Here is a 24,066-nt window from a genome sequence, read left to right on the forward strand (position 1 = left end):
TCTTCTTCTTCTTCTTCTTCTTCTTCTTCTTCTTCTTCTTCTTCTTCCCATATCAGTCTGCTAGCATATATTGAGCTTACAACACACCCAAACTCTCAGAGACCCAGACCTTTTAAAGACAAACTGCTGTTTTAATCATGTGTCCTCCATTTTGTACTTTTAAAGGAGATATTTTGTATATAAGTGTAAGACTATGTTTTTCATCTTATTATTTGTCTCTTTGCAAATTCCACATATTGTCCCTGGTTCTGACCACTGGGGATAAATAAAATAGTCGAACCCTTCTTCCCTGTGATAACCCTTCAGATACTTAAAGATCAGGTCCCTCCATCCACCAGGCTCACATGCTCTCAGTTCCTTCATTCAATCCTTATATGGCATGATCTGAAGGTCCAGAAAATGTGGTTTGTTTTGTCTTTTCTTTGGTTATCTTTATGCCTATAATTCCTTTCTCTTTCTGTTACACATTGTTAGCATTCCTGAAATAATAACAATTAATAGCTGTGAGTAGAAATATTTGCTTTTCTCGTTTACCAAAATTTATTGGGAAAGTATTACTCTATCTCCCTTACTAAGTTGCTTGCTTTTCATTTCAGAATCATGCTTTTTGTGATATTAAAAAATAAGATACCTCTATGTTTACACTTTATAGGTTTTTTATTTTATGATAAATGTTTTCTAATTTGCTATTTTTTCATTTATTGAAATAATGTTTTAGGTATGTTTTTGGTTTAACTATGACTATTTTTTTTTTTGCTTTCTTAAACTTTAACCATTCTTGATCTCTAGTACAAATTAAGCTTGTTTGGGGTGGCTAGGTGGTGCAATAAATAAAGCACCAGCCCTGTAGTCAGGAGAACCTGGGTTCAAATGTGGCCTCAGATACTTTACACGTCCTAGCTGTGTGACCTTGGGCAAGTCACTTAACACCAGTTACCTTGCCCTCCCTCCCAAAGAAATAAAAGCAAATTCAGCTTGTTCATAATATATTATTTCTTCACTAAATTGCTGTAGTCTAATAGGATTATATTTAAGTATTTAAATTTATGTTAATTAAAGATGTCATTCTATAATTCTCATGCTTTGCTTTATCCTTTCCTCATTAAGTATTAGTCCTATAACTCCGTCACAAAGGGAATCTTGTAGATTTCTTTTTTCTCAATTTTTAGAATAATTTGTTAAGTTTTTGTATTGACTATGCTTTAAATGTTTGAGGGAATTCCCCAGCAAATTCATCAGGAACAAAAATGTTTCTATTCTGGTAATTACTTGACATCTAGGTCCATTTCCTTTTTTGGAGAATGGGTTATGAACTCTAATTTGGTTGTTTTGTATTTTTCAGATCGTGTTCTAATTCTGTTGTATTCACAATTGTAATGTTAATTAGCTAAGTATGTTACATGTTATAATACTTTTGATTATTTCTGGCTTCACTGAAATATTTTTTCTTGTTGATTTCTCATTCTTTAATTTGTAATTCTTTTGTTTCCTTTTAAATCAAATTGGTCAAAAATGTATCAGTTTTGTTCGGCTTTTCAAAGGTCTTGTTTTTAAATGTTTTGTCATTTATATGCTAGTTGTATAATTTCAAATCCTGATTTTTTTTTTATTAAATGAAGGGAAATAATTTTAATAAATTTTGTTAAAGTCTTTCATTTTAATTTTTATTCTATGGGTGTTTTTTTTTTAATGTATATTTCTTGTAGGCAATATAATGAGATTCCATTTTCAAATCAAATCTGTCACTCATTTTATTGTCTTATTTATTTATATTTTAAGTTATGAGAACATATTTTCTTCCATTTTGCTTCTAGGATGTTTTCTTTTGTTTTGTTTTGCCTTTTGGAGGGCAATTGGGGTTAAGTAACTTGCCTAAGGTTACACGGCTAGTTTTTTTTGTGTGTGTGTGTTAAGTGTCTGAGGCCAGAAGTGAACTCAGGTCTTCTCGACTCTGGGGCAGTACTTTTACTCACTGCACCACCTAGCTGCCCCAGGATGTTTCCTTAATTAAATTTTTGTGGTTGATCCTCTTCTTATTTGAAGCCTTTTTAAAGTATTTTCCTTCTACAATTACATTTGATTATTTAATTTACTGCAACTTTATTCTCATATGTTGTTTCATCCTCCCCCTCCCATTTTTCCCCCTTGTTTGGGAATTTTACTTACCTTATTGATTTCTTTTTTTTCTTATTTATCTAATTGTTCCCCTTCATTCATTACCCCCTCTGATTCTTCTTAGCTGAGTAGTTCATTCAAAATCACCTCTCTTCTCTCATCCTCTCATTGTTAGTCTTTTTCTTTCTTTTTGTATGCTGTTCTCTAAGAAGGATTTCTTTCTTCATTCCCTTATTATTTCCCTTTCTTTATATTCTAAATATTCATTCTTTGATTCATGGCCTCAGTATTATTTATTACTTATTTAACCTCTTTGTGTTCCTTATAGAATCACAGCTTGCAAAGTAATAAGCTTGAATTCTCTTTATTAGCTAATATCTGTTACCACCTTGGACAATCTTGCACTCTCACTCCTTTTGTGGTTGTTGTTCTTCACTTTGAGAAGTATCAATTTATGAGGCAGGTAATAAGGGAAACAGTATTATCCCATGGTAGGAATTTCCATGTGCCCCAAATTGTTTGATTCAATTATGTCCCCATATTCTCCCTATGATTTTTTTTCATTCCCATTTGCTATTCAATTTTTACTGAGAGTCCAGCCCTTCCTCTTTTTCTGGATACTGGTTGTCCCTAAGAATTTTTTTTTCTCTTGATGCAGTATGTTATCCATGGGGAGAGGTAAATGTTTAAGGCATTCTTCTCCTTATTGGCTTTTTGGGCCTCTTGCCATTTGAGTTAGTCTATTTTTTAAGGTGTTATTTTCTTCAGTATCTGATCCCGGATTCGATCCCCAGGTCATCCTGACACTGGGGCTGGTACTCTTACTTGCTGTACTACCTGGCTGCCCCCCTCAATTAAATCTTTTTACCATGTCCAGTTTGCCTCAGTTCCTCACCTGTAAAATGAGCTTGAGAAGGAAATGGCAAACTTCTCTAGCATCTTTGCCAAGAAAACCCCAAATGGAGTCACAAAGGGTTGGACACAGATTATACCCAGATAAATTACATCTTTATAATACTGAAATTATTGAATCATTTCTGCTAATCTATTTTTTACAAAAATTGGAGAATAGATGAGGTTCCATAGGAACAGATATGGGCAAATGATTTTACTCGTCTTCCCCCCCACTCATATATAAATTCCTCTGTTTAGTATTTAAAGTGTACTACAATCTATCCCTGTTCTACTTTTCCATCCTTATATATGGAATTATATATATTCCCTTTCAGATCTTGGTTACTTTCCAGAGTAAATTAAATTGCCTTGAAGATGCCTGGGGGTTGGTCACTATTCTTCCTTTTCCTATGTAATTTGCTCAGTTACTTCATACTTTATACCTGGCAAATCGACCTGTGCCAGCTCCCTCTTTTCCCCTCTCCTCAACATTTTTGGTGTCATATCACCTTTTTTTCCATAAAATTTACCAAGAAAAAAAAAAGATTACTCTGATTGCTTTCCTGTGACTAGCAGAGTGGGACCTACCTCATATGTGTAGCAGATCAGTCTCAGTGAGACTAATGAAGGCTGTCTTACAGATGTCAAAACTGTGATTATTATTGCCAGCCTCATGGTTGTCCGTGGAGTCATGTAAATTTTCCACCATAAACCAGATCAAGTGAAAATTTTAGTCATGTCCTAATCAATTACACTTCCTGAAAGCTGGCCATATTCCCTTCATCTTCTTTCACCTTATTTTTGAAAATTAGTTTCTATTCCTAGCACTTAGCACAATGCTTTGCATAAAATGGATACTCAATAACTGCATATTTAATTTGAGGAGGGAAGACAAATTTACTAAAGCAGAACAGACAACCAGCTGCTTAATTAGTATTATAATCAACCCATCAAAGGTGATTTCAAGAACTCCTTCTACAAAAACAATTAACAACCCCTTGCTTTTTGAGTAGCTTAAATCTGAGGAGAGTTAAGGGCTTTGTCCATGGTTCCACTGCTTTTAAGTAGTAGAGGAGAAATTTGAACCCAGGCTTTTTTGACTTTTAGTGTGGCACTTTCATTCCCATGCTCAGTCCTCTCTCACTAGCTGTCTCCCATGACTGAAATGCTCTGTTCCTTCATATCTGCTCTTGGCGCCCTCAACCTCCTTCAATGATCAGCTGAAATCCCACCTTCCATAGAAAGCTTTTATCTTTCTGCTTCATGTCTCTCCCAATCTGTGCCTTCCTTCTCTGATTACCTTTCACTTATTATGTATTTATCTTGTATGTATATATGTACAAAATTGTTTGCATGTTGTCTCATCTTCTCCATTATAGAATGTGAACTCCTGAGGTTAGGGACCATGTTTTTTGCCTTTCTTTGGGTTTCTATCACTTACTGTGGTTCCTAGCACCTAGTAAATGCTGACAAGTACATGAATATATACATACACGTATAAAATGTATATGCTGACACACGTATACACTTGTCCTTACAATTATTAAACAGCCAGAATATGTATGTATATATGCATTATACAAGTGTGTATACATGTGTATGTATAATGTTGATTTTTATCATTTGCAGTATTTATGCTACATAAGTTGCTGCAAGCACTTAGTATATACTGAGCCACTGTTCCTAGGGTGTGATAGTAATGGCAATTAAAGATGCCCCTGTATTGGCTTGGTTTTCAAATTGATTGTGTTAAAACCCAAAGATTGTTAATCCCACCTGTGGGATGGACTTGTTGATGTGAAAAGAGAATCCTGAACTGGGAGGAGCTGGTGAGCTTAAACTTGATGTAAATCTGGGGTAGATTCAATTGTGATCCAGGGGTGGGGGACTTTTGACCTTTTTGTGTTCTATGGTTGAAAAAATGAATGTACTTTACTTAGATTGGAAACTAATCTCCATTTGAGAAGAGGGGCTTTGTGGTGGACTAAATGAAGGTACAGCCTAGGGGTGGAGTAGTATTTAGAACAGGGACTTTGTAATGGATTGAATGATTGGAAGGTCCTGGGGTGGGGTAGTACTTGGAGATTATTTAATCACACTTAGTAAATGCTGTATTTTGAATGATGTCATATTTTGATCTTCTCTGTTCTTGGTTTGTTACTGAGTAAAATGGAGAGCACCTATGCTGGTATTTTGAACCTTGGGAAGTTGCCTTTCCTTGGCATTACATTACATTATGGCGTAGTCGGCAAGGAGTACAAAGCATAGTGCCTCTGTTTGTTCCAGGATCCATGGCCATTTAGATTGAGATTGTAAGGCCAAGGATCCTGGAGGGGTGGAATGTGATAGTAATGGCAATTAAATATTCCCCTGTATTGGCTTGGTTTTCAAATTGATTGTGTTAAAACCCAGAGCTTGTTAATCCCACCTGTGGGATGGACTTGTTGATGTGAAAAGAGAATCCTGAACTGGGAGGAGCTGGTGACATAGATTTGGAGAGATAAGAGAGAGGCAGAAGAACTTTTTGGAAGCAGCACCCTTGTGGAGGCAGAGAGAGAGACTGAGAGAATTGCTGGGGGCCACTTTGAATTGCCCTAGACTTTTGAGACCTGCCCCCTGAGCTGCCAAGGACTGAGGACACATGGCTGTTTTGCTGGTACTTTGTCTGTCTGTTTTGATGTTGTTTTGCCAGATTTGTCCACTGATGAAAGACAGTCCTTTTGTTGAAGAAGCCCTGGAACCTGGCTGTTGGCTAAGAGCTCCTGAGACTGTCCTGCAGACAGAGAGTGAATACTGTCCACTGGTGAGGGACAGTGCTGTTGTTGCAGGGGTCTGGAGACTGTCCTGCAGACAGAATGAATACTGTCCACTGGTGAAGGACAGTGCTGTTGTTGCAGGGGTCTGGGAGCCTTTCTGTTGGTTCAGAAGCCCTGAAGAAGGATTTTCTTGTTGTATGTTTACAGAAATCCTGGGAGAGGGCTTTGCTAATGTGTTCAGGGGTTCTAGGACTGTTCTACAGACAGAGGATGAATTAATGAAGGGACTGGCAATGTATCTTGTGGCCTTGCTAAGCCTTGTCTCCCCAGGAACTAAGATTGCTGAGAACTTGCCTCCTGTCAAGATGAAGAAAAGACCTCCATTTGGGTATTAAGTGCTGTGCTTAAACTTGATGTAACTCTGGGGTAGATTCAATTGTGATCCAGAGGTGGGGGACTTTTGACCTTTTTGTGTTCTATGGTTGAACAAATGAAGGTACTTTACTTATGTTTGGAAACTAATCTCCATTTGAGAAGAGGGGCTTTGTGGTAGACTAAATGAAGGTACAGCCTAGGGGTGGAGTAGTATTTAGAACAGGGACTTTGTAATTGATTGAATGAATGGAAGGTCCTGGGGTGGGGTAGTACTTGGAAATTATTTAATCACACTTAGTAAATGCTGTATTTTGAATGATGTCATGTTTTGACCTTCTCTGTTCTTGGTTTGTCACTGAATAAAATGGGGAGCACCTATGCTGGTATTTTGGACCTTGGGAAGATGCCTTTGCTTGGCATGACATTACATAGGGCAAAAAACAAGGTTAGGTTCCTGTGACCTTCTGGTTACAATATTTATTTTAACACTTTTCAGAACATCTTCATGTACAGATTTGAGAATTTCCTCTTCCTTTTTTTCTTGATGTACCATATTGTTGATTCATTCACATTGACCTCACATCCAATATCAGTATAACTTCTCCCTGAACAAAGCTTGTCACATATATATTTCCTCTATAAGGCACCAGAGCCTTCTGTGCTTAGGAACACTGGATAGCACTTCAGAACTATGCTTGAGGGACATTTTAAATAATGAATTAAAAAATGTAAGAAAATGTGGTACTAAAGAGACCATGATAAAGACACTTGTTTACAGTATGAGAGCTGAAACAAAGAAGCAGAACATGCCTTGGTTGAAATCAGCTGGAGACATGTATGTCCTATGACTCAAATTTTTGCTGCTCTGTGCACATCTGAGAATTAACTCTACTGTGTGGCAAGTATTGATGTGGGGGTTATAAGTACATTTGAGTAAATAGGAAAATTCTCAAATAAGGAATCCATAAGTAATGAGGATCAACTTTAGTACCTGTCCAGGGATAATCATCCTCAAGCTGGGGCAGGTAGAATGCATTTGCCATTAGTAGTGCATATAATCAAAAGGCCTATATATTTTGAAAGAGTGAAAAATATTCTTTAAACTCTTTCTTTAAAAAAAGTCACTAGAACCAACTTGCTAATTATCTAATATTTCTCCTCCTTTTCTCAACTAAACCCCTGAAAAAAGTATTCTACACTAATTGTTTCTTCCTCTTCTCCAACCCTTTTCTAAACCCTATGCAAGCTGACTTCTCAACTGAAGTTGAGAATCAGTCAACTAAAATGGTCCCCTCTAAAGTTAGCAAAAATCTCCTCGGTGTAAAATCCAGTTGCTTTTTCTAGACCCTTAATGCTTTTGACCTCTCTGTAAATTTGACAATGTTATTAAGTGAGTACTATTTTTCCTGAATTCTTTATGTGTGTGTGTGTGTGTGTGTGTGTGTGTGTGTGTGTGTTTGTGACACTGTTCTACCGAAGTGTATAACAGTGTCCTGTGGTGGATCATTATCTCTACTAGTCTATCCAAAGGCCTTTCCCTGAGCAAAACCTATGTAAATTCTTGACTCTTCCTTCTCTGTGATCTCAAATATCCAGTCCTTTATAAAAAAAATTATCATTTTGAGGGGTGGCTAGGTGGCTCAGCCAGTAAGAGCACCAGCTCCAGTGTCGGGATGACCTGGGGATCAAATCCAGGGTCAGATACTTAGCACCACACCCAGAAATAACTGGCCGTGTAACATTGAGCAAGTTACTTAACCCCAATTGCTTAAAAAAAACCAATTATCATTTCTATCTTGACATCTCTCACATATATCCCTTCCTCTCTACTTAAATTGCCTTTTCCCCTCCAGTTCAAATCCATATCACCTCTTACCTGGGCTATTACAATTGCTTCTTATTTTAGCTTCCTTCTTTTAACTTTCATCAATCCCACATGGAACTGAGAAAATGATTATCCCAAAGTGTAAATAGGACCATGTCTCATCCTTACTCCATAAACTCTAGTGACTCTACACTATCTCCAATACCAAATATAAACTTTTATTTTTATCATTTAAACCTCTCTGTGATTTGCCCCCCTCTTATCTTTCCATTCTTCGAATATATTACATCTCTACATGCAAACTATAGTCCAGGCATACTGATTATTTAATGTTCTTCATGCTTAACACTCCATCTCTTATCTCTGAGTTTACATAGTGTGATTCTCATATATAGAATGCTCTCCCTTCTCCCTCTAACTCTCAAAATACCTTGAAAACTGAGTTTAAGTGCAATCTTCTACATGAAGCCTTTCCTGATCTTCCCCAGTTGCTAACACAATCCGTCTCCAAATTACCTTGTACTTATTTTTACATCTCCTACCTATATGTGAATATTATCTTGCCAATAGACTGTAAGTTTCTTGAAAGATGGGAACACTTTCACTTTTGTCCTTGTTTCCCTAGCACTTAACATGGGCATATACTAGTTGCCTAATAAATCCTTCCTGGGGTGGCTAGGTGGCACAGTGAAAAGAGCACCAGGCCTGGAGTCAGGAGGACCTGAGTTCAAATCTGGACTCAGACACTTAACACTTACTAGCAGCATGACCTTAGGCAAGTCTCTTATTCCCAATTGCCCTGCCTTCCCCTGTCCAAAAAGGGGAAATAAACAAACAAATAAATGAATGAATAAGTAAATAAATGCTTATTGACTGATACATACACTAAGATTACTATCACAGATAGGTTCTACAATGCAGGTATGTAGGAAGAATAACAGTGGAGATTCCTAGGAGTTCAGAGGTGACAAAAATCTAAGAAAGTAGACAGCAACATATATATTGTTGTAGATTTTTAAACACATAAGCAAGGCAAATTGGAGTTTCTAATGCTAGGAGAAAACTTTAAGATCATAGGCATCATTGAGATTTTATGATAAAGAATTCATGAAAGGAACATGACTCTGGGCCACACAAAATTCAAAAAGACCAGGACAATTTGTTTGTTTTTTCAAGGGTGGGGGGTGCCCTGCCGGGAAGACAGGGCAAAATATCATTGTATGTTTAGAAGATAAAATCAGTTTGCTGACTGCATGTTGACTTATTTAGAAAATCAGTAAATACAATAATTGATACAATTAATCACCTCAAAAAAGTAACAAAATAAAAAACAAACATGAAAATCAGAATCTTATCACAAAACAAAATATTATATTCAAAACAATTATAAAATACATAAAATATATTGGAGTTGACCTGCCAAAGCACACTCAAGACCTAAATAGACAAAATTACAAAACACACACACAAAATAAAAACAAAGCAACTCTTTAGAGAAATTAATAAATATGTGGAGGGATACTCAGTGCTCATGGCTCAGCCATGCAAATATAAGAAAAAATGGCTACATCATATAAATTAATTTATAGACTTAGTGTCAAACCAGAAATCCAAGAGTGTGCTTTATGGAACTATATAAGATAATAAGAAAGTTCATTTTGAAGAATAAGAAATCTAGAATCTCAAGGGATATAATGAAAAAGAAAAGCACAAATGAAGAAAGAAAAAAAACTTTACAGATCTCAAATTTACTCTGAAACTAATCTCAAAAACTATTTGGTATGAATTGGATAGTAGAAAAGTTTATCAGTGGAAGAGACTTAGGAAAAAAGAATTTGAAATTATTGAATTCAATAATCTAGTATTTGATAAAACAAAGAACGAAAATTACTTGGTTTAGAACTCCCTATTGGTCAAGAACTTCTGCAAAAACTGAAAAGCAATTTGGAAGAAATTAGATTTAGAACATATACCACATTATGTTCAAAATGAATATATGACCCACATATTATAGTTCATACAGCTAAAAAAAAAATAGAGGAGAACCTGATCAGATACTTTTCACAGCAATTGGTAGGGGGGAAATTCTTAACCAAATAAAGAATAGATTTTTTTTCCTATTATACACACACACACACACACACACACACACAAGTAATGTATGCATTTTGTTTCCACGAAATTGCAAAGCTCTTGCATGAATATAGAAAGTAAATTTAGAAAAAGAAATTATCGTATCAAATATCTCTGATAAAGTTATGTCAAAAATACATAGGTGACTAACAGATATATAACATCAATAGACATTTTTCAATTTATAAGTGATCATTGGTTATGAACAAATAAGTCTTTAAAAATTACATTATTAGCAATCATACAAAATATTTCTCCAAATCATTAATCGTAAAAGAAATGCAAATCAAAACAATTGTGAGATTTCACCTCAAATTAAGCAAATTGAAAAAAATATCAATATTAGAGAGATTACACAAAGATACATAGGATAATATAGTCTTCATGCAAGTGTGAATTAATTCAATCATTCTTGAAAACAATTTGGAATGATAGAACAAAAAGCAACCAAAATAGCCATAACCTTGCACCCAGAAATTTCTCTAGTAGGCACACAATCCCAATGAGTTCAAAGATAGGAAGAAAAGTCCTGTATACTTGAAAATATTTATAGCAACCCTTTTCATAAAAGCAAAGAAATAGAATCAATGTGTATACCTATAAATTGAGTAATGACTAATCAGGGTTGAGGAACCTGCAGCTTCGAGGCCACATGTGGCCCACTAGGTCCTCTAGTGTGGCCCTTTGACTCAAAGTTCCTGAGGTTACTCATCCTTGGAATAAATTGTGGCATATTAATGAAATGGTTTATTACTGCACTATAAGAAAGGATGAGCATAAAAAAATACAGAGCATTGTGGGAAGACTTAGATGACTGGATTCCAGGTGAAATAAACAGAACCAGGAAAATGTTAGATACCATGAATACAACAAAATTAAATTATTAATGAGATGTACATGATTACGATAATTTAAAAGGAACAAGCAGAACTTAGTGCTTTATGATTATAATTATCAAGCTTGACCTTCAAGAACAAATTTGAGAAAGAATTCTCTTCCCTTCTAGCGATATGGGATATTGTATTAAATGTTAGACTTTTGATGTGTAGGTTAGTTTTGTTTACCTGTTTGCTTTCTCATTTTTATTATTCTTGTTATTTTTACTATTATTAATTATAAGCTATTTCTTTCAATTAAGAGTGAATTAAGATTAATTAATTAATTAATTCAATCAAGAGTGAAGGAGTGGAAGTCTGAGTATTGTCTGAGGTCTGCCTGTAATGGTAACTTGAAGACCCCTTTTTTGCATTGGCAAGTAAGCAGGTACTTAGCATTTAGTAACTAAGCAAACCTCTGTGAAAGAAACAGAAGGTATGAACCCCTGTTCCTGACATAACAGGAAGGAGTTGGCTGAAACAGGAAGCTAATGCTGTGTGTATATAAGGAAAAGCCCTAGGAAGGCACAGTCAGAATTTCTTGGGACAAGAATCTGGAGGCAGAACAGCTACAGAAGAGAAAATCAAGAACTGAGCCAGAATTTCCTAAGAACTTGTGGTGGTGGAGCTTCTTCTAAACAGGAGCCCAGGAGCACAGGAGCCCAAGAGCCCAGGAGCCTCCTCCCCCCAGGCTGGATAAGGTGATTCTGATATTTTGAACAAGCTGCAGAAGATTGAGGAAGCATGACTAGGATGCAGGGACTTTGTGGCTTGGTTGAGCCTTGAACTCCTGGGAGCAGAAATTGTGAAGGATTTGAGATGGACTGGACCCTGTGAACTTCAGTGTGGAGCAGAACCTACCCAGAGAGCTGGACAAGGAACTGGGAGTTGTCTTCCATTGAACCCAGGTGACAGTCTGGTGAATCCAGGTAGAATCTAGGAACATGGAAGGGGATCCAGGGAATCTGAGAACTGGCCCCAACTCAAGATGAAAAGATCTCTCTGTGGGTACTGAGTAATGATGAAATTGTAGTTTACTAGTGACCTAGGGGTGGAGGGTTTGGTATTTTCTAATGATTATACTTAGTGATTAATGATATTTAGTAATTGATTGCTAAATAAGTGACTGATTGAGTTAGTGTGCCCCAGGAGTGGAAGACTTTGACTATTGTACTTTGAGATGATTGTTCTTTGTTCTAAATATTGTGACCACTTTGGTGGAAACTACGGTATGTGGCCATTTTAATAAGCTGTTGTGAATAATACTACATGTGATTTTCTGTGATAAGTTGTAATATTGTGAATGCTGTACCTTGATTTTCTGTGAATGTTTTGCTTTGATTTGTTATGGAATAAATAGGGTGTTCATTATCCTGTGTAATCAGAACCTTAAAAGCTGTTCACAGTAGCATTCTTCTGGAAAGCTGCTCATTTATGGTGTTACACTGCCCCATAATTTGTAATGCTGACATCAAAAAGTTCAGAGAAAGCATCACAGGATTTTAACAACCAATTTTAACAGGTGAAATTATGCAATTAAAATTGATACATATGGTACAGTGAACTCATCACCAAATTAAAATTTTTAAAAGACTAGTCAAAATACGGACTTGAGGACAAGTAAGAAGAAGGAAGCAAATTATGTCATGATTGTATAAGAATAGTGTCAGGAGAGGAAAGGACTTGAAATTGGCAAGAAATCTAAGGACAAAACAGAGGTATATTTTAAACTTTACTGAAGCAAAGAGGCAGATAAAGAGGAATAGGACCACTGCTAAGGGTGAGTGGGATAATGTGAACAAAGATGTTAATAGTAATATTTAGACTGTCTTCTAATTTTTGAACTTTTTAATGTGTATTTCCCACTATTTAAGTAAAATTAGTTGATGATTTATTGATTCATTCTTCTTTTAAAACAATCATTTAATATTTTTTCCTACTTTATCTTTCCTTTGTGTTTTAAATTTTATTCTTTTGGGGTGTTTTGGAGAACATTAACTTGTTGGTTTTCTTTTCTTATTTTAAATGAATATTGTTTCTCTTTTTCACATTTGTTAATATAAATATTCAGAGATATATCTTCTCTAACAATTGCTTTAGTGGCAGCTAAAATATTTTGATTTGTTTTCTCATAATTATTATTTCCAATATTAGGTACATAACTATTTCTGATGATGGCATCACTATCACCTCTGTCACTAAGGCACACAAAGTAGGCATCTCTTCAACTTCTACCTATCTCACTTCTTTATCCAAACTGTTTCCAAATTTTGTCTATTTCACCTTCAGATTATCTCTCAAATATGTCCTCTTTTCCCCTCTGACACTTCTACAACCATAGTTCAAGCCTTCATCAACCCATTCCTTAAGTATCACAATAGCCTTCTAGTTTCTCCCTGCCTCAATTTTCTCCCCTCTATGGTTCATTTTCCACTTAAATAATTTAAGTAATTACCTCCTACCTCTAACTCAGTAAAATTTAGTGGCTTCCCATTTCTTTGAAGATCAATTATGAACTCCTCTGTTTTGCTTTTAAATCCTTTCATAATCTGGTCCCTGCTTAAACCTGACTACCCTCCACCAATGACTTTGGGTTATTTTCTCTTCTTTACAAGATATTCCCTTTCCCAACTCAACATATTTTCACTGGATTTCCCCAATGCCTGAAAATTTCTCTCCTCTTCTGTCCCTCTTCCCCTTCCACTCTCCTCTGTTTCCTTGTTAAGTTTAGTGTATTTCTAGACCATGCTCTTTGTGAATGCATATGTTTGTGTGTATTCTACTTTGCTTTAGAAAGTTCAGATGATAGTGAATTATGTGGGATATCAATTCCTCTGATTCTTTCCTTCATTTTATATTCTCTTCATCATATACATAGGTAACAGAAAGTTTGAAGAATTAGGGTAGTGTATCAATCATGCAAAAGCACTTTCTTATTTTTATCTGTTTTCAATTAGGAAATTGGCTTCATAGAACATCCCTGAAATATAAATTAACTCTTCATCACTTTGCTTGTTATTCCAGTGATTATCCCTTAGTTTGGGAGTAATGATTCATTTAAACAGTCACCTTAAAATAAGATGGCAAAGATGTTTGAGAACAGAAAGTAGCTAACTACAATTAATGCAATTCTTTGCACCCATTTGGAATAGACCCACGAAACTTTTTTGGTAAGTAAACAGAGTCTACAGAAATATTTGTATCTTTTAATAATTTGTAGCAGCATTTGTCACTCTTTGAATGCTTTCACTTGGAGAATAACCTTTCCTATGCAATGCAAGAGGGCTTTAAAATGTCCTTCCAAAACTGGATATAAAGGCTGTAGTTCACTCTGAAGAACATGGTTCATTTATAATTTAAAGTATAATTCCTTAGCACTTATTGCAAGTCATGTATTACTGGAAAAAAAAAGAAAAAGAAAAAATTAGCAAGTAAAAAAAATCTTAGCTCTGGGGGAAAAATCAGAGCTAAGACAGAATGGAAGAGTTATCCACTCATTGATTATGAGTAGACACACATAGAAGATACTCCAAATGTGATGAATGCTCCAAATTTGATGAATTGAGTGAAAGATGGTAAATATTAAGACTCCACTTGACTGTGGTGAGGAATCTATACTGTGTTATTTAAATAAACTCGTTGGTTTTTTTGTCCAAAAGTAAAAAAAGAGGTTATGTAATTCAGGCAATAACTAACTCAATGACCTTGTAGGTCAGAATTAATCATGTAGCTGTAGCTGATGGCTGATGGCTTCTGGAACCTTAGCAGCTGCCTCCCCTAATCTCTTGAAGAGAGTGTCAAGTTGCACTTAACTTTGGTGTGGGTGGGAAGGATCTCCTAAAAAACTCTGGGTCATCCAGGAAAAAAAAGGACAAAAATGTTGACAAAAATAGAACATTTCAAAGGTAAAAATCTTACCCATTTCAAGACCCAAGTTATAAATGACAAATGAGTGACAGAAACAAAACCTTGTCATAATACAAGATGAAAAATTTCTGGCCTCCCAAAATGTCCTTTTGTGGGACCTTTCAGATGACTCAGCTGGGGTTTCTATTTTTTTTTAACCTTCTCATATAGGAAATAAGCCATAAAGCTTGAGGTACAGTAGTAATTGAGCTTTTACAAAAGAAATCCACACGTCACCCCTCCTCCCAATTTATACAAGGCAGACTCTCTGACGCCTCTTGAACAAAGCCTTTGTGCCTTCTATTCCAAGACATGCCTCATCTACAAAGAACAGCATGTTTTCTGTCTTTCTTCTCATTATTTTGGTTCTTATATATGAATTCTGGACTCATGCATGTACAAAACATGAGATTCTCCTCTGTCCTTCCAAAATTCCTTGCTCATGATGTTGCAGCAAGCCATGTATATTATCCATGTTTGCATGTCAAGAGTAGAGTGAAAAATATAATCATCTAGATAATTCAGAGCACAAAACACAACTTGGGAAAAGGAGGAGTATGGTGGGAGTGATGATGATAGTGATGATGACAGTTATCCATTTTTATCATCTCTATGGTTTAACAAATGATTGCTGAATTTTCCGGTTTTGATTGGTCTGTATAGATACTCCTCTTTTAGAACTTGTTCTCTAGATGAAAATGTGACTGATTATATAATATTGTTTAACAAGTGTCCAAAATTTCAGTAGATGGCATTAATATAGTATATGTCTAAAGCTGGTTTGTTCAAAAATATGGAATCTTTTTTTCCCCCAGAAGTTTCTTGCAATTTTTTATATACTTGTTGTTTAGACATTTTTCAGTCATTTCCAACTTTGTGGGGATTTCTTAGCAAAGATCCTGGAGTGGTTTTCCATTTCCTTCTCTAGCTCATTTTTACCAACAAAGAAATTGAGACAAACAGGGTTAAATGACTTACCCAGGGTCACATAGTTAATAAGTGTCTGAAGCCAGATTGGAACTTGGAAATAAGATTCTTCCTGACTCCAGGCCTAGTATTTTACCCACTGTGCCATCTAACTGTCCTTTGGTATACTTACCACACTAGCTTTTTGTGAGGATAAAATTCATAATTTGAATAGGGAGAAATTTGTAATCTGCATTTGCTAATTTCCCTCAGAAGAATGCAAGCTCCTTGAAGATGAGGAACAATTTTCTTTCCTTTTTTTTTTTTGTCTTTGCATGCCTCATCCACTCATCTTTAATTTACAGTCTTTGTGAGTTGTCAGGGTCTCTTAGAAGCTAGATTACTGACCCTTGGCTACTTAACTGGTGTGTGTAAAAGGTTTATTTACTATGCCATACTACTACTGATTATGATAATAATTATTAGAGTACTACAATAAAGCTTTGTCTTATGCAACCCATTAAAATTTTCAAAGTGTTTTCCAATAAATGTTGTTGCTTTATGTTCACTACAAGCCCATGCAGTTAATATTATGTCCCCATTTTACAAATAAAGAAACTGAAACTTAAATGGGATGAATTTCATTCTATTAATATTATATTTAATAATATAATTACAATATATTATAATATAATTATATTTATACATGTTATATTTAATAATATATATTGAATATATTTGAATTTCACTTCATTATAATTATTATTTTTAACTTCTACTAATCATGGTAGCTATTATCTTCTGACCACAAGGCCACTCTCACCATTTTCTCAAGGAGGTGAGTATCTGATTTACTACCTTGCTTTCCTCCCCAACTCCCGCCCTTATTCTAGAGGACTTGAACCTTCATGGTGTTAACATTTCTTCAAACACTCTAACCTCCAAGTTTCTCAGTTTCTTCAAATTCCATAACCCACTCCTCCTCTCTACCTCAACCACAAACTGGGTGGTCACACCTGGGTCTCCATAAGGCTTCCACTTCCTTGACCAAAAACACTGACATTCCTCTGATGATAAATTCCTATTTTTCCATCTCACCCTATACCTCACCTCTCCCCCCAAATTCCGTATGCTTTTAACCCTCACTATTTTCTTAGGCTGTTATCCTTGCTCTGATAAGACTTTCTTCTCTTTCCAATCTTGACTCTATAGTTAACCAATGCTTGTTGTCACTGAGTCATTTCAATCCTGTCTTCATGACCCTATTTGGATTTTCTTGGCAAAGACAGTTGATTGCTTTGCTATCTCCTTCTCCAGCTAATTTTACAGATGAGGAACTGAGGGCAAACTGGGTTAGGTGATATGTCCAGGCTCACACAACTAAGAAGCATCTGAGGTGAAATTTGAATTCAGGAAAATGAGTCTTCCTGACTTCAGGCCCTGTCCGCTATCCATTTTGTCACCTAGCTTCCTAATGATGGGTTGTTGTTGTTGAGTTGTATCTGACTCTTCATGACCCCATTTTGGGTTTTCTTGGCAGATATTGGAGTGATTTGTGATTGCCTTCTCCAGCTCATTTTACTTGTGAGGAAACTGAGGGAAACAGGGTTAAATGACTTACCCAGGGTCACACAGCTAGTGTCTGAGGCTAGAGTTAATGTCAGCTTTTCCTGACTCCAGACCTAGAAGTCTATCTACTGTGCTAAGCACTATAGAGAGAAAGAAAAATAAAAGTCCCTACCCTAGAGAAGCTTACATTACAGTGGGGGAGACAACAAGCTGACAATGGTCATTTTTCTACTATAAGTTGGCAAGAATCACTGGGAGACTGTCACACTGCCCCCAACTCAATAAAATCCAGTTTGTTTTTTGTTGCCTTTAGGATGAAAAATAAAATCCTGTTTGGCTTTTAAAGTCCTTCACAACCTCACCCCTTCATCTTTCCAGTCATTTTACACTTTCTTCCCTCACTACATTCTCTCATACAGTAACATTGTCCTCTTGCTGTTCCTTGAAAATGACACTCCATCTGCTGTATCCAGGCCTTCTCTCTGGCTGTCCCGAATCCCTGGAATGCTCCCCTTCCCATCTCTGCCTTCTGGCTTCCCTGGCTTCCTTCAAGTCTCAGAACAAATCACATTCTCTGCAAGAGACCTGTCCCAGTCCCTCTCATTACCCACCCCCACCTCCCCCCCAGCCATCCTTCCACCAATTACCTTGCATTTATATTACATGTATTGTGCAAGTCAGTTTTGCTATATTTTGAAAATCCAAATTTATTCCAAAGTGATTGATCTGTTAGAGAATGATTTGAACATAACATGAATTTTAATTTGTTTACATATGATTTGGTCCATAGCCAGAAAGAATGCAGAAAACTGTACTATTTCACAGTAACTCACAAGCTGCAGTTATTTTGATAGCTCCTTCAAAGAGCAAACTTCAGGCCTGTTTCAAGGTAAAGTGCTGTATTTATTGTATATCTTTTGGTGAAATAGAGACCATGTAGAGAGGAAGACTGGTCCACACCTATGTATTTTCCACTCCTTCCCACTCAACTACCTCTGCCCTGATTCCAGGCCCCTTCCTCTCACTCTTCAGCCCTGTAAAATCTGGTCTGCTCCTTCAAATGAAACTCCTCTTTCCAAAGCTATTAGTAATATTTTGTTGTTTTAAAAATGGATTGTTTTTTTTACTCATCACCCTTTTGTGGTCTCTGTAGCATTTGATACTGTTTTGAGTATGATCCACTCCTGTCTAGTTTCTACTCTCTCTGTGTTTCTCCTACCTCACTGACCACTCCTTTTCAGTTTCCTTGATCTTCATCATTCATACCATATCACTTAACCCCATGTATTTTACTGCTATTCTTGTCATATGACACTCCATCTCCCATCTCATTGTTTTTATTTTCACAAGATGACTCATGCACTATCTTCTAGATGAAAACTTTCTAGGCTCTCCTATCCCTCCCCAATCCCTGGTAACTGCTATTGATTTCCACCATAATACATTGTATTTTTATGTATATACATACATACATACATATATATATATATTTCTTTTTTTGGAGGGGGCAAGGCAGGGCAATTGGTGTTAAGTGACTTGCCCAAGGTTACATGGTTAGTAAGTGTGTCAAAGTGTCTGTGGTCGGATTTGAACTCAGGTCCTTCAGTCTCCAGGGGCAGTGCTCTATTCACTGTGCCTCTGCCACCTAACTGCCCCTATTTTTAATGTATATATTGTACTTATTACATATGTATATGTCTAACCATAGAATGTAAATACCCTGAGAGTATGAATTGTTTTGTTTTTTAAATTTGTATCCCCTTTGTCTAGCATATAGTAGGATCTTAATAAATATGTTTGGATTTATTGAATGATTTAAACTCATAGTCTGGTGTTCTTTTAATTATGTCATCTTACTAATTTTATCTGACAAAGGAAAAGTGTTACAGGCAAGAGAACAATAGTATTAATACTTAAAGTTCAATAATAAAATTATTCCCAAGAGTATTAGTTAAGAAAATAATCTCAGATGGAATACAAGAATAGGCTTGACCATTAAAAGGAATAATGCTTCCTTCCTCCCCCACTTTCTCTCTTTAGTACCTTCATCTTTATTACCTGGATACCATGAAAATGTTCCATTAGGCATAGTTTTGACAAAGGGAAGCGATCCTACTTATTGCAATTAGTCTACTAGGGAATTATAGAAAAAGAGATTGCAACAATGGGTTTTGCATGAATCCTATTAAATATAACCTTTTCTGCTTCTATGAAAAGGAGAGCCTCTGGGAGGTCCGGATATAGTTTACCCTATTAAATGAAGTAGTGTTAAAGAAGAATAAAGCTCTAGATCATGAGGGTCCTCAACTGCTCCTTTCACCAGGAAAATATAAATAGCCCAACTTATGCCTATGTGCCCAGATCACTATTTCTGCTGTCCCACATGGTATTTAGATAAAGTAGCTCAGAAGCTAGGTCAGTGACTATTATTTCAGGCCCTAGACTTTTTTTCCCTAAAATAAAAACACTTTAAAAATACAACCTGGGATTTCATCTGTAACAAAAAGAAACTTCTACTAATGCAGATCAGATACTTCTTAGTACTTCTAAGAGAATTGCCCCAGGAAAGGGATTTAACCTTTCTCTTTCTGTCTTGAAAGCAGTTTTATTCTAATGAAAATAAATATTGTGAACAGTTTTTCTTCTCAGCATTCTTATCGGTAGATGTTACATCTTCTTAATGAATTTGAACAATTGACATTTAGCATATGATTAAATGGATTCCAGGTTGGCTGAATACTCAAAAAAAAAGTGGTCACCACCATCTTAGTCCTACTCTGGAATAACATGTCTATTTCCTCAGGAATTAGACTTAGAGACAGTATCAAGGATCTTGGAACCTCACTGGAAATGTTCCTGATTCTGCCCTTGATACCAATTTGGAAGACTCTGCTTTTTCTTGTGAAAACACTGCAGTGAATTATTGTACTTGTCCTTTGTTTTCAAAGAGGACCATGGCATCAGAAAAATAACGTGTGTTACAGTTGACTTTGATTTGAGTGAGAGAGGGCTGTGCAAGGTCACCAGCCTCACTTTCCCCTCCAGAGCCATCAGGATCCAGTGGCCAGATATTCATCAGGATGACTGGAGATGACCCAGGATGCAGTGGGAGACCCGTCCCTTTTAGGCTAAGACCTTTTCAGATACTCAGAGTGAGGTAACTCAGTGAATAGGCCCCTTTAAGAAGTGAGTGAAGGGATGGCCCCTTTAATTAGAAAAAAGAGAAAAAAAAATCAAGCTGGGAAGGAAAGACCCTCAGGGTTGCTGTTCCAAAGAGAAACACGGAAATTCACTCTAAGCCTGGAGGGCCCAAAATACTGCCATTAAGTGGAGCTTGGGCAGGGACCTATTGTGGTCCAAAAGAGCAAAGTACACAAAGCCGTGATTCCAAACTCCAGGTTCAGCCGCCAATTAGTTGTGTAACTAACTATAGGCAAGTCATTAAAATTATCTAAACCCCAATTCCTTCATCTGAAAATAAGCAGGTTGAGCTAGACCATTTCTAAAGATCTTTCCAGCTTTAATGTTCTGTGATTCCATAAGTGACAAAAAGGTAGGTCAGAGAAAAGTCTTAAGAGTAACCGAAGACATTGGTAGGGCAATTCCAAATCATCCTAGGATCGGTGCTTCTTCCCTGTGCCTGCGTTCTCACCTAGGTACACAGTAAGTATTTAAAGAAAAAGAATTATTAGCGAATGAATCACTTCAGATATAGCTACCAGAAAAAGGACCAAAAGAGAGAACAAGCTTAAGAAATGGAGAGAAGAGATAGAAGTAAGGTTATCTCTTTTTTTTAACCATTAAAAACCTGTCACATTTATTATACTGTAAAATACCGAGATGATTATCCCTCAAGTTCCTGTCTTTTGATAAGAGGGTATCATCTGATTTTTAAAATTGAAAGTCCAAAGGAAATTAAAGGTCTCTTTTATTCATAGATTCTTCAGGGTTGCTGTAGCACCACCCCGCCTCCTTTCATCGCATTTTGTAAGCAGCAGTATTGATCCTGGGGATGATTCCCTAGAAGCAAGGTAGAAGACCAGGAAGTTGATTCAGGCCTCCAGGCACCCCCCGGGCCTGAACCCTTCCTATGTTCTCCCTGACCTTAGAACTTGCAGGTCTGTAGAGGGGCTTCTTTATTGCCCATTTTTGGGTGGATGTTGAAACCACAACATCCCCATGATGAGGCTCAGCAAAGGCTGGGCCCCCAGGCGGCCACACAGAGGCCCAGCCGCACTCCTTCCAGGCAGGGCCAAGCGCTCCAGATAGTGAGCATTCAGGTTCCTGAACTGTGGCCCGATCCCCACATTTTCCTTCCTGCCCCACTTGGGCCCGGTGGGGAAGGACGCCAATCGAAACCGGGCTTCCTGGATAGAGCCCCCAGGGCCCGGCCCTGCGCCCGCAGCGCCTTCCTGCGTTTGACCTCCGGGGAAGCGGCCTCGGGGATCACTTCGGTATAGATCTAGGGAGCAGCAGGACAGCCTGGGCGCAGCCATATTGGTTGAGGGCAAAGGACAGAAGGTAGGGTAATCTTTATGAAACTATTTTACCGAGAAAAAACTGGAAAAACTTTGTTTTCATTGTAACTTAAGAAACTAAGTAAAATGAAAAAAAAAATGTGTCTTGCCAATCAAAGACAATTAAAGTTAGTAGCATATTATGAAAAATGCAGGGAGTTATACAAAAAGATAAAAATCTTTGCCAGGACTCCTTGCAAACATTTCCTAAGAAAATAAACAACCGTGTCCAGAAGGTTGTCTTCCATCATAAATAGGTGTGGAAGTTAGTCACAAGACCTATCTTTAAGGATGGCAGAATAAATGAATGGATATATAATGAATGAGCAAATGAATTTATTAAATGTTTGCTATGTTCAAAGCAATGTGCTAAGTTGTAGGCATTGAAAAGCAGATACCCCTGCTCTCATGAGTTCCCGTTTTAATAGGAAGATACAAGGCCTATGGGAGTATTCTGATGCAAGTCAGATGAAAGGGTTCAGTGATCCTTAGGTTTAGTTACAAAATAGATAGCAATGTATTTTCTTTAATGACATTTGTGCTGGTAAAAACATAACCATTTCTGATGCTAAGACATTTTGTAGTTCTGAGTTTTGGTAGGAACTTTCTTCTCCAGGTTTTCAGTAGCTATGACTGCTGAGGATTTCTTGGGCTGTAGCACACCTACCAGCTTATTGCTGGTTATTATAGGTCCGGAGTTGGTGTTAGCAGAGAATAGATCATATTTCTAGTCAGTATGTGGAGCAAAGAAAAAAAAATTTTTTTACAGGGCAGTTGAGGTTAAGTGACTTGCCCAAAGTCACATGGCTAGTAAGTGTGTCAACTGTCTGAGGCCAGATTTGACTCAGGTGCTGCTGACTCCAGGGCCAGTGCGCTATTCACTGGGCCACCTAGCCGGCCTGAGCAAAGAAAATTTTGCAGTGACTTTCATAAAGTGTGCTATGTTCATGTTTCTTCAAGAGACAGTTAATTGCTGTGTAAATAACTTTAAATAGGATTTCTCTTTCTCTCTCTTGCTGTTGAATTTCGTTGGAAATATATAGGAATGCCGAGGATTTATCTGGGTTTATTTTATATCCTGCAACTTTGCCAAATTTATTTATTGTCTCAAGTTTTTTACTTGATTCTCTAGGATTTTCTAAGTATATCATCATATCATCTGCAAAGAGTGATAGCTTGGTCTCTTCTTTGCCTGATTTGATTCCTTTGATTTCTTTTTCTTATCTAATTTCTACTGCTAACATTTCTAGTACCAGATTGAATAAGAGGGGTGATAGAGGCCACCCTTGTTTCACCCCCGATCTTATGGGAAATGCTTCTAGCTCCTCCCCATTACATATAATACTTGCTGATGGCTTTAAATAGATGCTGCCTATTATTTTAAGGAAGGCTTCATTTATTCCTATACTTTCTAATGTTTTTAATAGGAATGGATGTTGTATTTTGTCAAAAGCCTTTTCTGCATCTATTGAGATGATCATGTGGTTTCTGCTAATTTTATTGTTGATATGATCAATTATATTGATGGTTTTCCTAATATTAAACCATCCTTGCATTCCTAGAATAAATCCTACTTGATCAAAGTGTATTATTCTTGAGATGAGTTGCTGTAGTCTTTTTGCTAATATTTTATTTAAAATATTTGCGTCTATATTCATGAGGGAAATTGGTCTATAACTTTCTTTCTCTGTTTTATCTCTTCCTGATTTAGGTGTCAGTACCATATTTGTGTCATAAAAAGAATTTGGTAGGACTCCTTCTTCACTAATTTTCCCAAATAGTTTGTAGAGTATTGGAATCAATTGTTCTTTAAATGTTTGATAGAATTCACTAGTAAATCCATCTGGCCCTGGAGATTTTTTCCTAGGGAGTTGACTGATGGCTTGTTCAATTTCTTTTTCTGAGATGGGGTTATTTAAGTAATTTACTTCCTCTTCATTTAATCTGGGCAACTTGTATTTTTGTAAATATTCATCCATTTCCCTAAGATTGTCAAATTTTTGTGCATACAATTGGGAAAAACAATTCCTAATTATTGTTTTGATTTCCTCTTCATTGGGGGTAGATTCACCTTTTTCATTTTTGATACTCATAATTTGGTTTTCTTTTTTTTTTTATCATATTGACTAAGAGTCTATCAATTTTGCTGTTTTTTTTTTCATGAAACCAGCTCTTAGTTTTATTTATTAATTCAA

Source organism: Petaurus breviceps, unplaced genomic scaffold (genome assembly GCF_028583685.1).
Source record: "Petaurus breviceps papuanus isolate PSGF00001 unplaced genomic scaffold, PetGlider_PUasm1.0 91133, whole genome shotgun sequence".
NCBI classification, from domain to species: Eukaryota; Metazoa; Chordata; class Mammalia; order Diprotodontia; family Petauridae; genus Petaurus; species Petaurus breviceps.